General features: G+C 39.9%; 1 long non-coding RNA gene across 1 annotated transcript in view; it reads left to right on the top strand.

Annotated features, from left to right (window-relative positions):
- Positions 1-387: 387 nt before the first annotated feature.
- The window catches only part of LOC144316093 (uncharacterized), a 52988-nt gene continuing 41970 nt past the window's right edge, over positions 388-11405 (top strand). Inside the window, exons 1-2 of the long non-coding RNA XR_013381890.1 lie at positions 388-756; positions 3551-3764. This is a non-coding gene — a long non-coding RNA (uncharacterized LOC144316093). The remainder of the gene's footprint in view (positions 757-3550; positions 3765-11405) is intronic.

The raw sequence follows: 11405 nt of genomic DNA, 5'->3' as shown, positions 1-11405 counted from the left end.
GGCGGGGCAGTCCAGGGATGGCAAGAGAGCAATGCCAAAACAAAACAAAACAAAACAAAAAACAAACAAACAAACAAACAAACAAAAAAAACGGATAAAGCAATTCAGTAAGTGCACCAAGTAGAATAAATAGTTAAAAAAAAAAAACTATCCTTTGCATATAGGTCAAGGACAATGATTGTAAAGACATTATCGTCTTGGTTCAAATCTGAATCATTTATATCATATGTCAATGAGGAAGAACTATAAGCCTGGGACTAAGTGTGTTCTCATGACTCCGATCTTTCTACTCACTTACTCCATAGCCTTGGGTAAGCCACCTCCCCATTCCATGAGGACATTCATTCAGGTAACTGTTGTGGTTTCTTGCAATTCTAGAATTCTGTGAACTCTATTGGTGAACAGAACTCTATTCTGTGAACTCAAAATTGTTTAGCAGAAGACTGGCTAAGGCATTTTCTTCCAGATCCAAAGCCTGGGATTAGAATTGACAGAGGATGGCTTTGTCAGATTAGACAAATTCCCAGACCACTATTTCCTCATCTGCTTGGTATGGACAGGAACCCCTCTCTTGACAACTTCACAAGATGGTGGCCACACAAAATGGAAAGAAGAGAGACAGGATTCCTGCCTCCCAGGGCCTATAGTCCTAATGGGAAGAGATGAGAAAATGGAAAATGAAGACACAGGTGTAAGAAAATTTTCTGAGGAAGCCAAGTCTCTACCTGGCCCTGAGTGACAAGGATAACTGCTGAAGTAAGTAGACGAGCATGTGGGATCTCGTTCAGACTGTCCTAGTGGAAATCCTGGCTCTGTCACTTACTAGCTTCATGACCTTGGCCCAGTGACCTCCCTTTCCCAATTGATTTTCTTACCAGTAGAGATAATCATTGGACCTGCAGCATGTTGTAAGGATTACATAAGATTTCATAGTGTCTTGCACGTAATAAGTACCCAGTAAATATATTAAGAGGAATAGAAATATTATTGTATATATTAGAAATAACATTCCTCAGGCAAGTGGACATTAGTAAAGGTCAACAATAGAAATGGTTTACCAAAGAGGTAGAGCTTCTGTTTTGCTCTCATTCATTTCTTCATTTGTTTAGTCACTGAATCTATAAATTATTAAGGGATTATCATATACCAACCACTGTTCCAGGCACTGTTCCTGCATTCCAGGGGATTATACACTAAGGAAGCCAGATAAACAAACAGACCATTCCAGTCCAGTTTGAGAAGTTAAGGATAGGCAGCATTTCAGTAGACAGTGGTGATGGTTTGAAGTAGAGAGGGGATTGTGTCATTTCAGGCCATGGAAACAATATGAAAGTAGGCACAAAAAGTTGGATGGACTTGGGAAATCTTCCCCAGAACACACTGGCATCACCAATGGAGTCTAGGAGGCCCACCATGCAGTCATAATGACCAAAGGAGAGATTGGTAGCTCACATGAGCACCGTAAGGCATTCCATTATTTAGGCATATGAATTGCAATTTATTGTCTCTATCTGGAACTCAGATTTCAGTTGGGGCCTCCCAGAAATCTAGGGAGTGGGAATTCATCAAGTGTTCCCTCCTTGCCCCTCATTCCTTCCTCATACAGTGTGCCATGGCCTAGGGAAGTCCTTTCTCTAAGTGGGGTCTTCATCAACACATACCATCTTTATGATCAACTGTTTTGACACAGCCATGAAATTCGACATTTTTTTAGTTGCTTCAGAAGAATGTATTCTTACAAAAACATTAGTTTTTGCACAAACTCAGAAAGATAACCTAAGCATTCCCATCTTCCATGTTTTTTTCTTACATAATGCAAACCCTTGCTATGCAGGGGTTTTCCTATCTTTAGCTGGTCTTCCATCTAGCCTCCTGCCTGCTAGGCTCTCTCCTAAACCTTCCAATCTTTTCCCCCCTATTAATAAGGGAATATGTTGCTTCATTCAGCCCACGCCCAAACAGGTATGCCAACATAACCAAGGTCATATTGTAGCCAATAGCATCTACTCTCCTTACAAAACCTAATCAATTTCAATTAAACCACTTCTGTTTATTCTTGTTACATTAAAACACTCTGTTAAGAAGTGATAGCTGAACCTGGTTACCATTTTGGGATCCAGAGTCAATGAGGTAAGTGAAACCTTTACAAAGCGGTGCCTAAGTCTACATGGATGTTTTACCCTTTATTTATTGAATTACCCTTTACTACTGCTGAATTTCTTTTATCAGTTTATTCCTTTTGGTAAAGCAAGAATAAGAAACACACTTACTTCAAAAGTCTTTTAATGGCTAATAATGATACAGTCACACATAGCTCAGATTTCAGGGAACTTACAACTTTTCAACAGAATGGAATGTCCATTGTCTTCTTAAAACTAAAAACCAACCAAAACTCCCCATGTACTTTAAACCGTTGTATTAGATTCTGCTGTGCCTTGCTGATGCTGGAAATCTACAATTGTGTGACCTTCTTCTTCCCTCGCTGATGCATCCATGAGTCAGTTATCAGCGTAAATGACTACATGTCTGTATCAGTGAAAAAACTAGACTAGAAATAGTTGAAAATGCAAATTATTACATTATCTGCACTGTGGCATCACTCTTTTTTTTTTTAAGATTTTATTTATTTATTCATGATAGACATAGAGAGAGAGGCAGAGACACAGGCAGACGGAGAAGCAGGCTCCGTTCAGGGAGCCCGACGTGGGACTCCATCCCAGGTCTCCAGGATCATGCCCTGGGCCGAAGGCAGGTGCTGAACCGCTGAGCCACCCAGGGATCCCCATGTGGCATCATTCTTTATTTCTTTGCTCTTCTTTCCTTTTCTGCCTTTCTCAACTTTAAAAAACATTGCCTTTGACTATGTTCATAATCAGAAAAGAAAAGTAATTTTAATCTCATAGAATAAAAACAGTCACCAACTGCCAAACAGCTCAGCCCTAGGATCTCGTTCCAGCCGAAAGGTGAGCATATGGTGACTTCATAGAAAGAGATTATAAAAATCAAACCCTTTCATCTAACCAGCCGCCTGGTGGCTTATAATTTAATATTCAGAAGTACCTGCTCTTTCCAATGCTGCTCACCATCCCCAGAGACAATGGAACAGATGTTCACTATGTCAGATGGCCAAAGGGAAACTATCATTTAAAAGTCTTCTACTCACCAAAGTCTTCAGTGTCCTTCAGGGCCAAGCAAACAACTTCCTCAGAAAATTTACTGCACCTTCTATGATCTGCTCAGGATCCTTTCCTTGCTCTTTCAATACTGTCTTCCTTCTCTCTCCTGTCTCTCTTGTTCACTGGTAGGTTTCTAATGCTAGGTGTTTTATATATAGTGGACATCTAAGACCTATATTTTAAAATTAATCTGGATTTCTGATTCATTTTCAGTTTTTACTGGGAAGACCTCTATCAAAGCTCTAAGTAATCAATAACTGAAAATATGTATAAAAGAACTTCAAAAATTATGAATTTCTGTTAAGAAGCAAAAAATGATAATGATGCTGTGGTTTTGATGAAGGTTAATGCCATCTCCTGCTTTCTTTCTCCAGCATCATTAGGTGACCATTAATTTTATCCTTTAAAGAGCTACATGCTAATGATGAGTGAGTTGGAAAACACACCAATCGGTCACAATTGTCACTGACATATTGAGAAAGTATATGACATCAAACTAGGTACCTGAATGCCAATTTTGTTGTTGTTATAACCTCTGAACTGTACTGAAATCAACATCTGAGCAGTCAGCCCCTGACTCGGCATTTGGTGAGTATGACACAGAGCTTTGCTCATACCCATGAGGTGACTGGGGGACTGAAGGGCAAAGGGGTTCAGGCTGGTAAAATAGATGAGCCCTGTACGAATGTAGATGCTATTTTTAAGTCTAATAACAGCCTATGAATCCAGAGGAGGTAGAGTGATGATTTTGTTTGATGCACCCCCTGCACAACAAATATTTAATGAATAAATAAAAATAGAGCCCTAAGACAAACCCTAACATAGACTATGACTTCACGAATGTAGGCTTTATGCCCCTTGCTTTTTGTTATTTCTCCTACTAAGAGTTGTGGAATTAGCTGTTGATTAGCTGTACTCAAGCAGTAAAACTGGTTTCTCAGAGCTGGGTGGTTTCCTGTTTATATGGTTGCCTGGCAGACATTCCTAGACCATGCTGGCGTCCTGTATCTTCCCTGTCCATGACTGGTGGATTTCCACTGATCTGGATGTCTCTGTAGGCCTCTTTTGTTGGCAGACTCAAAGGTGAGCTCATTAGCCATACCCCCAGGAAAGAAGTTCTTGGAAATCAAACTCACTCTGAGTCACATCTGCCTGTCCCCTACAGAGACTGTACAACATCATGCAGATTGGCTCTGCCCACAGGCTTCCAGGGGTAAGGAACTGAAAGTCTGTCATAGCATAAAATAGCACAGCTCCCATTGGAGAAGGACTTTACAGAAATTCAGAGTGAAGGAATTTTTAGTTTGCTACATGTGTAGGTTAGCCTTGCTAAAATTTGCAGGTCTCTGCAGGGTCAGTGGGGGGGGGAGGGGGGTGTCGGGGGGTGGAGGAAAGAGGTGAACAAGTAGATTATTGGTGCAGAGGGACCAGACTCAGCTCTTCCCAGAATGGTACCACTCCTTGTTCTAAATTCAAAACCTCACACGTCCACTGTTTTGTATACATAATGCTAACTGTTACTTCAACGAGGTGTCATTAATCACCTATGTTGTTCCGGCACACACTGAAAGGGGCCAAGGGTATAAAGCACTCCTTTACTCGGGGAGATTTGTGTTCTAGATAGAACTAAAATCTGGAAAGTTTACTAAATAAAATAAAGCTCCTTATAATCAAGTGCACAATGAGTGACACAGGAAATCTTATATTATTACAGAGATAGGAAATCACCATGGGCCGATGAAACAGAAGACTATAGGACAGGTATAAGAATACCAAGGTTCAAGCCACTAGTGAGCAAACCTATGCAGGGAGGATGTTTACCCAGGACCTGAGGGGAACCTTGGGGATTGTGAGACCAATTCTTACATCTTACCAATAGAGGGTTGGAGCCCACTGAGGTACATGACCTGTCAAGGACATGCCATGTGTTAGTGGCAGAGCCAAGTCTAGAATTACAGGCTCTTGGTGAAATTTCTTCCAGGTCTCTTCACAGTCAGGCAAGAGGGGGGGAGATTTAAGCCTTGCACTGTGCTTGAACAGGCTTTCCTATTTACTGCCTGCAGCTATTCTAGACAGGCTTGTTTACTGACATTTTATAGATGGCTTCAGAGGTTTCTGAAATAGAAGGTAACTTGCCCAAGCTCACCCAGTTGGTAGAAGTGGATTATGAACCCAAGTCTGGCTATTTTCAAAGCCCTGTTTGTCTCTGCTATGTCAAACTGGAGTCAAGGGTTTCCACTGAGAGCAAAGAGAGATAAAGCTTTTACACTCAACTTTTTATAGCTCCATAGTTGAATATTCTACATATGAAGAAATGATTCACATACTTCAATAGTTTACACATGTCCTTGAGGGGAGAGGTAACAATGGGCAACATTGTTGAAGGTCCAAAATCAGACAAGTGGTCTGAAAATCTTAACATTGCAACTCTACTTTTTCTTATTATTGTAGTCCTTACCCATCATAATAAAATCAGGAACAGATTCAACATCTCCCACAGTTACAATAACACTTGTTGTCTATCTTTGAAAAATGATTCCTACATAACAAACCCTCAATTCCATAAACTCCTTCTAACCCAAGAAGACAGAACTGCTCTGACAACTGAGACAATAATGCATTTGCTTGGCCCCCCAGCCTCCACTAGGGTTTTGGTTCTCCACACAGAGTCACAGCCTTGTTTCTCTAGCTGTGTGTGCTCTGGGAAGCTTTTTGCCTAGAGAATCTGCAAGCTCAATAAGCACCACTGTCCTCCCCAGTTGATTAAATCCCCAAATACCCTGTTTGTTAGCAGAAATGTTTGGCTGACCTCAAAGCCTTAACCTCATCCCATGAGGCTTTCTTCCAATGTTATTTTAGAGGGTCCAGGTTACCTGCCTCATAAACCAAACTGATCACTGGTATTTGGTAGCTACAACAATTCAAAAAACACATACATTATTTTTCACTAGCTGTGATTCCCAGTGAGGAAATATGGATGCCTAATCTAAGAAAGGAGAATATTGTGTTCCAGTTTTATTAGACATTGTAAAGATCTCACTTGCTGAAAGTGGAAAAGTAAGCAAATTTCCAGTAGCGACAACTTTGAGGTTCTTCCACATGAAACCCATCTCCCTCGCCTTTAAGGAAGCTGCTTCTTACATTATATGCAGCTTTGGCCCACACTAGCCTCAGAAAATTCAGAGCAGGTCTCCATTTCCTGAGGTAGCAAGGTCTTTGATTTACCTGTGGCTATAAATATATGAACTAGATAATGATGCAGATAATAAAATTTAATTATTTTTATGCATACTCTGAGCTGGGTACCTTGCTCAGCCCTTAAATGCACCTCATTTAAATACTCAGAGGTGTATTTAATTTTGCAAGTGGGTGTCATCATCCTAATTTTACAAATGAAAAAACTGAGACTCAGGTTGAATTATTTTCTCAAAGCTACACACCCCACACATCAGAGCAGACTCAGGCTTGGCTGAATCCAGAAATGAATATTCCAATTAGACATTGCTATGCTGCCTTTCATAGGCAATGCCATGGACACTAATGGCATCCTATCTCTTTCTCTCTGAAGCCAGGACGGGCACCAGATCAACTTAACATCAAGCTCATCTTAAACCACCAGATCAGTCAGTCCCTCTCAGTACAAATGATTCATTATGTATTCCTTTCACCTAGCAGAGTACCTAGTACATTGTTGGAGATTATATTTCTCAAGTGAATGAATGACTGATTTGGTTACCATGGCTAATGCTCTAAGTGGCAGCCACTTTACTCATCTATTGTCTCCCATACTCTTTATTCATATTCTTCCAATCATATCCCTTCACTGTTATTTTCATCCATACATCTCCAAACATTCATACCATCCAGGCTCCTAGAATCTTTATCCCATGGCTCAGAATCATCCTAAATCTAACCACCCATCTTCCTCCTTTTCAGACTCATGCCTCACCTCTTGTTTTTTTTTTTTTAAAGGTTTTATTTATTCATTCATGAGAGACACACAGAGAGAGGCAGAGACATAGGTAGAGGGAAAAGCAGGCTCCTGGGGGAGCCCGATGCAGGACTCCATCCCAGAACTCCAAGATCACGCCCTGAGCCAAAGGCAGATGTCCAACCACTGAGCCACCCAGGCATCACTCACCTCCTGGTTTCATGTGAATCTTGTTCTTGCCCACAGCCCTCTCAGATGAGGCCATGTGCTCACATATGCTCTGAGTACTGTGGACTCAATATAATTTTTACCTCCTAAGCAATTCTTGAATTTGACTTCTTTTATTTATTCTCCAACTACCACCTTTTTTCAGATCCTTATCACTGCCTCTCTATCTCATTAGCTATATTCTTTTCTTTAGGAACTCCACCCATTTTTCTGAACATAAATGCAATACGTTGCATCCCTACTTAAAACTCTTTTGTAATCCACAACAATATGGTCAATTAGTCTTGGACAAAGCATGAAAGAATACATAATGGGAAAAGATCTTTTCAACAAATGGTGTTGGGAAAACTGGACAGCAACACACAAAAGAAAGAAACTGGACCACTTTATTTCCTCATACACAAAAATAAATTCAAAGTGGATTAAAGATCTAATGTGAGACAGGAAACCATGAAAATCCTAGAGGACAACACAGGCAGTAACTTCTTTGACTTCAACCATTGCAACTTCTTCTTAAGATATGTCTCCTGAGGCAAGGGAAATGAAAGCAAAAATGAACTCTTAGGACTTCATCAGAATAAAAGTCTTCTACACGTTGAAGGAAACAACTAACAAAACTAAAAGGCAACCTATGGGAAAAGATATTTGCAAATACATATCTGATAAAGGGTTATTATTCAAAATATATAAGAAATTTATACAACTCAATACCCCAAAAACAAATAATCCAAATAAAATATCGGCAGAAGACATGAATAGACATTTTTTCAAAGAAGACATCCAGATGGCTAACAGACATGAAAAGATGCTCAATGTCACTCATCATCAGAGAAATACAAATCAAAACTACAATGAGATATTTATTATTTCACACCTCTCAGAATGGGTAAAATCAGTAATGCAAGAAACAACAGGTTTTGGCAAGGATGCAAAGGAAGAGGAACCCTCTTGCACTGTTGGTAGGGATCCAAACTGGTGCAGCTACTATAGAACACGGTATGGAGATTCTTCAAAAAGCTAAAAATAGAACTACTCTACAATCCAACAATTGTACTACTAGGTATTTAGGCAAAGAACAACAACCAAAAAAATTCTAATTTACTAAATCAAAAAGATACATGCAGTCTGATATATATAGCAGCATTATCTATAATACTCAAATTACAGAAATAGCACAAGTGTCCATTGACTAATGAATGAGTAAAGAAGAAGTTGTGTATATGTGTATATATAATGGAATACTACTAATCTATGAAAAAGAATGAAATATTACCAGTTGCAAGGACATGGATGGAATCAGACTATTTTGCTAAGCAAAATGAGTCAACCAGAAAAAGATAAATACCATATAATTTTACTCATATGTAGAATTTAAAAATCCAAACAAATGAACAAAGGGGAAAAAAGAGAGAGAGACAAACCAAGAAATAGACTCTTAACTATAGAGAACAAACTGATGGTTACCAGAGGGAAGGTAAGAGGAGGGATGGGTTAAATAAGTGATGGAGATTAAGGAACGCATTTGTTTTTTAAATATTTTATTTGCATATTTGACAGAGAGAGAGTGAGAGAGTATAAGCAAGGGGAGCAGCAGAGGGAGAGAGAGTAGCAGGCTCCCCACTGAGCAGGGATCTCCATGCGGGGCTCGATTCTAGGACCCTAAGATTATGACCTGACCCAAAGGCAGACATTTAATGGACTAAGCTACCCAGGCACCCCAAGGAGTGTACTTGTGGTGAGCACCCAGTGTTGTATGGAATTTTTGAATCACTATACTGTACACCTGAAACCAATATTACACTGTTAACTAACTGGAATTTAAATAAAAACTGAAAACAAATTCATAATTCCTAAACACATACTAAGCAAAACATGCATTTATTTCTATGACATAGTATCCTTCACACTCGCTGCCCAAGCCCCTATACTCCAGCCATACAGAATTACTCACATTCACCTAAAGAAACCATGTCAGTCATTTATTATTTCCTGCACCCAGATGGCTCTGTACCTGAGCCTTCTTTCCCAAGCTAACTTGCAGTACTATATTTCCTGATTCCCAGGGTGAGTTAGAAGTTCCTGGCTGGTACTGTCCTGACACCTAATTATACCTACTTCATAGCACACGTCATACTTGTGCATTTTCCTGTTTTGACAGAGACTAAGTGTTCTCTTTGTCCCTTTGTACTCAGTGACCAACACCAGTGCATATTACCTATTTATATAGAAATATTCAAAGAATGATAGAAGTGCCTTCCAATATCTGAGAGTCTACAGTTCCATGAAAAATAACTATACTAAGAACTCACCATCTTTTTCCCAAACTAGTGCACCAGTTTCTTACCTCGACTCCTTATCTCCATTCCTCCTTGTCTCCTTCAAATCCCACACAGTCACGGCCACCAGAAAGAGCTGACAGTGATCTTTCCCTCTAATCTTGCATTCTCCATAATCCCCATAGGGGGTGGATTTATATAGTTCCACTTCTTCATAAAGCATCAATGCCCTCCATGGGAGTGTCTTCTGCTTCTCCTTGCTCCATTCCCGACCTTCCTTGATTCCCACCCCCAGGCTGGGTTAGGAAGCTTTCATGGGGGAGCCCACAATACTGTGTGCAGAGCACCATCACTGCCTTGGCCACAATGCTTTATGGTAACTATTTAAATGATGTTCCCATCCCCAGACAGTATTCCTTGAAGATAGGGACTGTGTCATATTTATGTTTGAATCCCTGGCAGCTAGCACAGTTATTGGCCAATAGCTGGTGCTCAATAATGGGTATGGAATAAATAGTATTTGAGTGGGCAAAAAAAGTGTTGCAAAGAAAAGCAAACTTTGGGACAAAGAACAGGCCTTTCAGAAAACTTTAAGTTTAATGTATCCTAGAATGTTAAGGAACTTACATTTTTCATCAAACATTTTCAACTGAGATCAATATTTCATAAATACTCTTTGGTACAAGTCAAAAGTCAAGTATATCATAAAAGATAAGTAGAAAATAAAAACGCAGATAATCTATGTAAAATGCAGTGAATTTCATAAAGCAAGGAAGTTTTTAATACACATTTTCATACTAATGATACATAGCATTCACAGCATTGCACTTATAGGTAGCATACAGAGCAGCTGATTGCATTCTAATATGTTCTGTCTCACTGTTTGCCAATGCCTGATAATCTCCCCCATCAACAATCAGTTGGTCAACAAGTATTTATTAAGGACTTTTTGTGAGGATAGCACCACAGTGGTTGCAGGGGGGGCATAATGGAATAGCAGATTTCTAACACTTAAGCAGCCCACAATGTATTTGGGTGGGCTTGTATTGCTTACCCAAGAGCAATACAAGATAATCTGTAAACACAAAACTCAAAAACGGGGACACACAAGAGCAATACAAGACAATCTATGAGGGATACAAGACAATCTATGAGGGACACTTGGGTGGTTCAATGGTTGAATATCTGCCTTTGGCTCATGATCCTGGGATCCTGGGATAGAGTCCCACATTAGGTAACCCACAAGGAGCCTGCTTCTCCCTCAGCCTATGTCTCTGCTTCTCTTTGTCTCTCATGAATGAATAAATAAAATCTTAAAAAAAAAAAAAACCAACAAGGCTGTCTATGAACATAAAACTAAAAGCTGACACTGCTGATTTGATGAGGTGACACTGGCTGATGGCTGAATGGAGGAAGTGCAAAGTCTTTAGACAGCTGCAATAGAAAGAAGGCTCTAGCAAGATTAGAGAGTCAACATCTGTTTTATTTGTCTCCACTCATTTACTAGACATGCATTAAAACTGAAGTTCCAGTGCCAAGTCATCTCCATCTTTGAGCACAGGTTTAGTCCTAGTCATACATGTTCTGTACTCTTAAAGGAGACTTCAAGATGGAGCAAGCAAGCCCAGCTAGGAAAGTCTCTTTTAAAAGAACAGGGTCATGGGCACCTGGGTGGGTCAGTCAGTTAAGCATCTAACTCTTGATTTTGGCTCATTTCATGATCTCAAGGTCATGGGATTGAGCCCTGTGTCCTGTTTCAGGCTCTGCCTAAGTGGGGAGCTTGCTAGAGATTGT

Source organism: Canis aureus, chromosome 6, assembly GCF_053574225.1.
Source record: "Canis aureus isolate CA01 chromosome 6, VMU_Caureus_v.1.0, whole genome shotgun sequence".
In the NCBI taxonomy this organism is placed as follows: Eukaryota; Metazoa; Chordata; class Mammalia; order Carnivora; family Canidae; genus Canis; species Canis aureus.
Note: the sequence above shows the minus strand (reverse complement) of the source record. Positions and strands in the feature narration are given on the sequence as shown.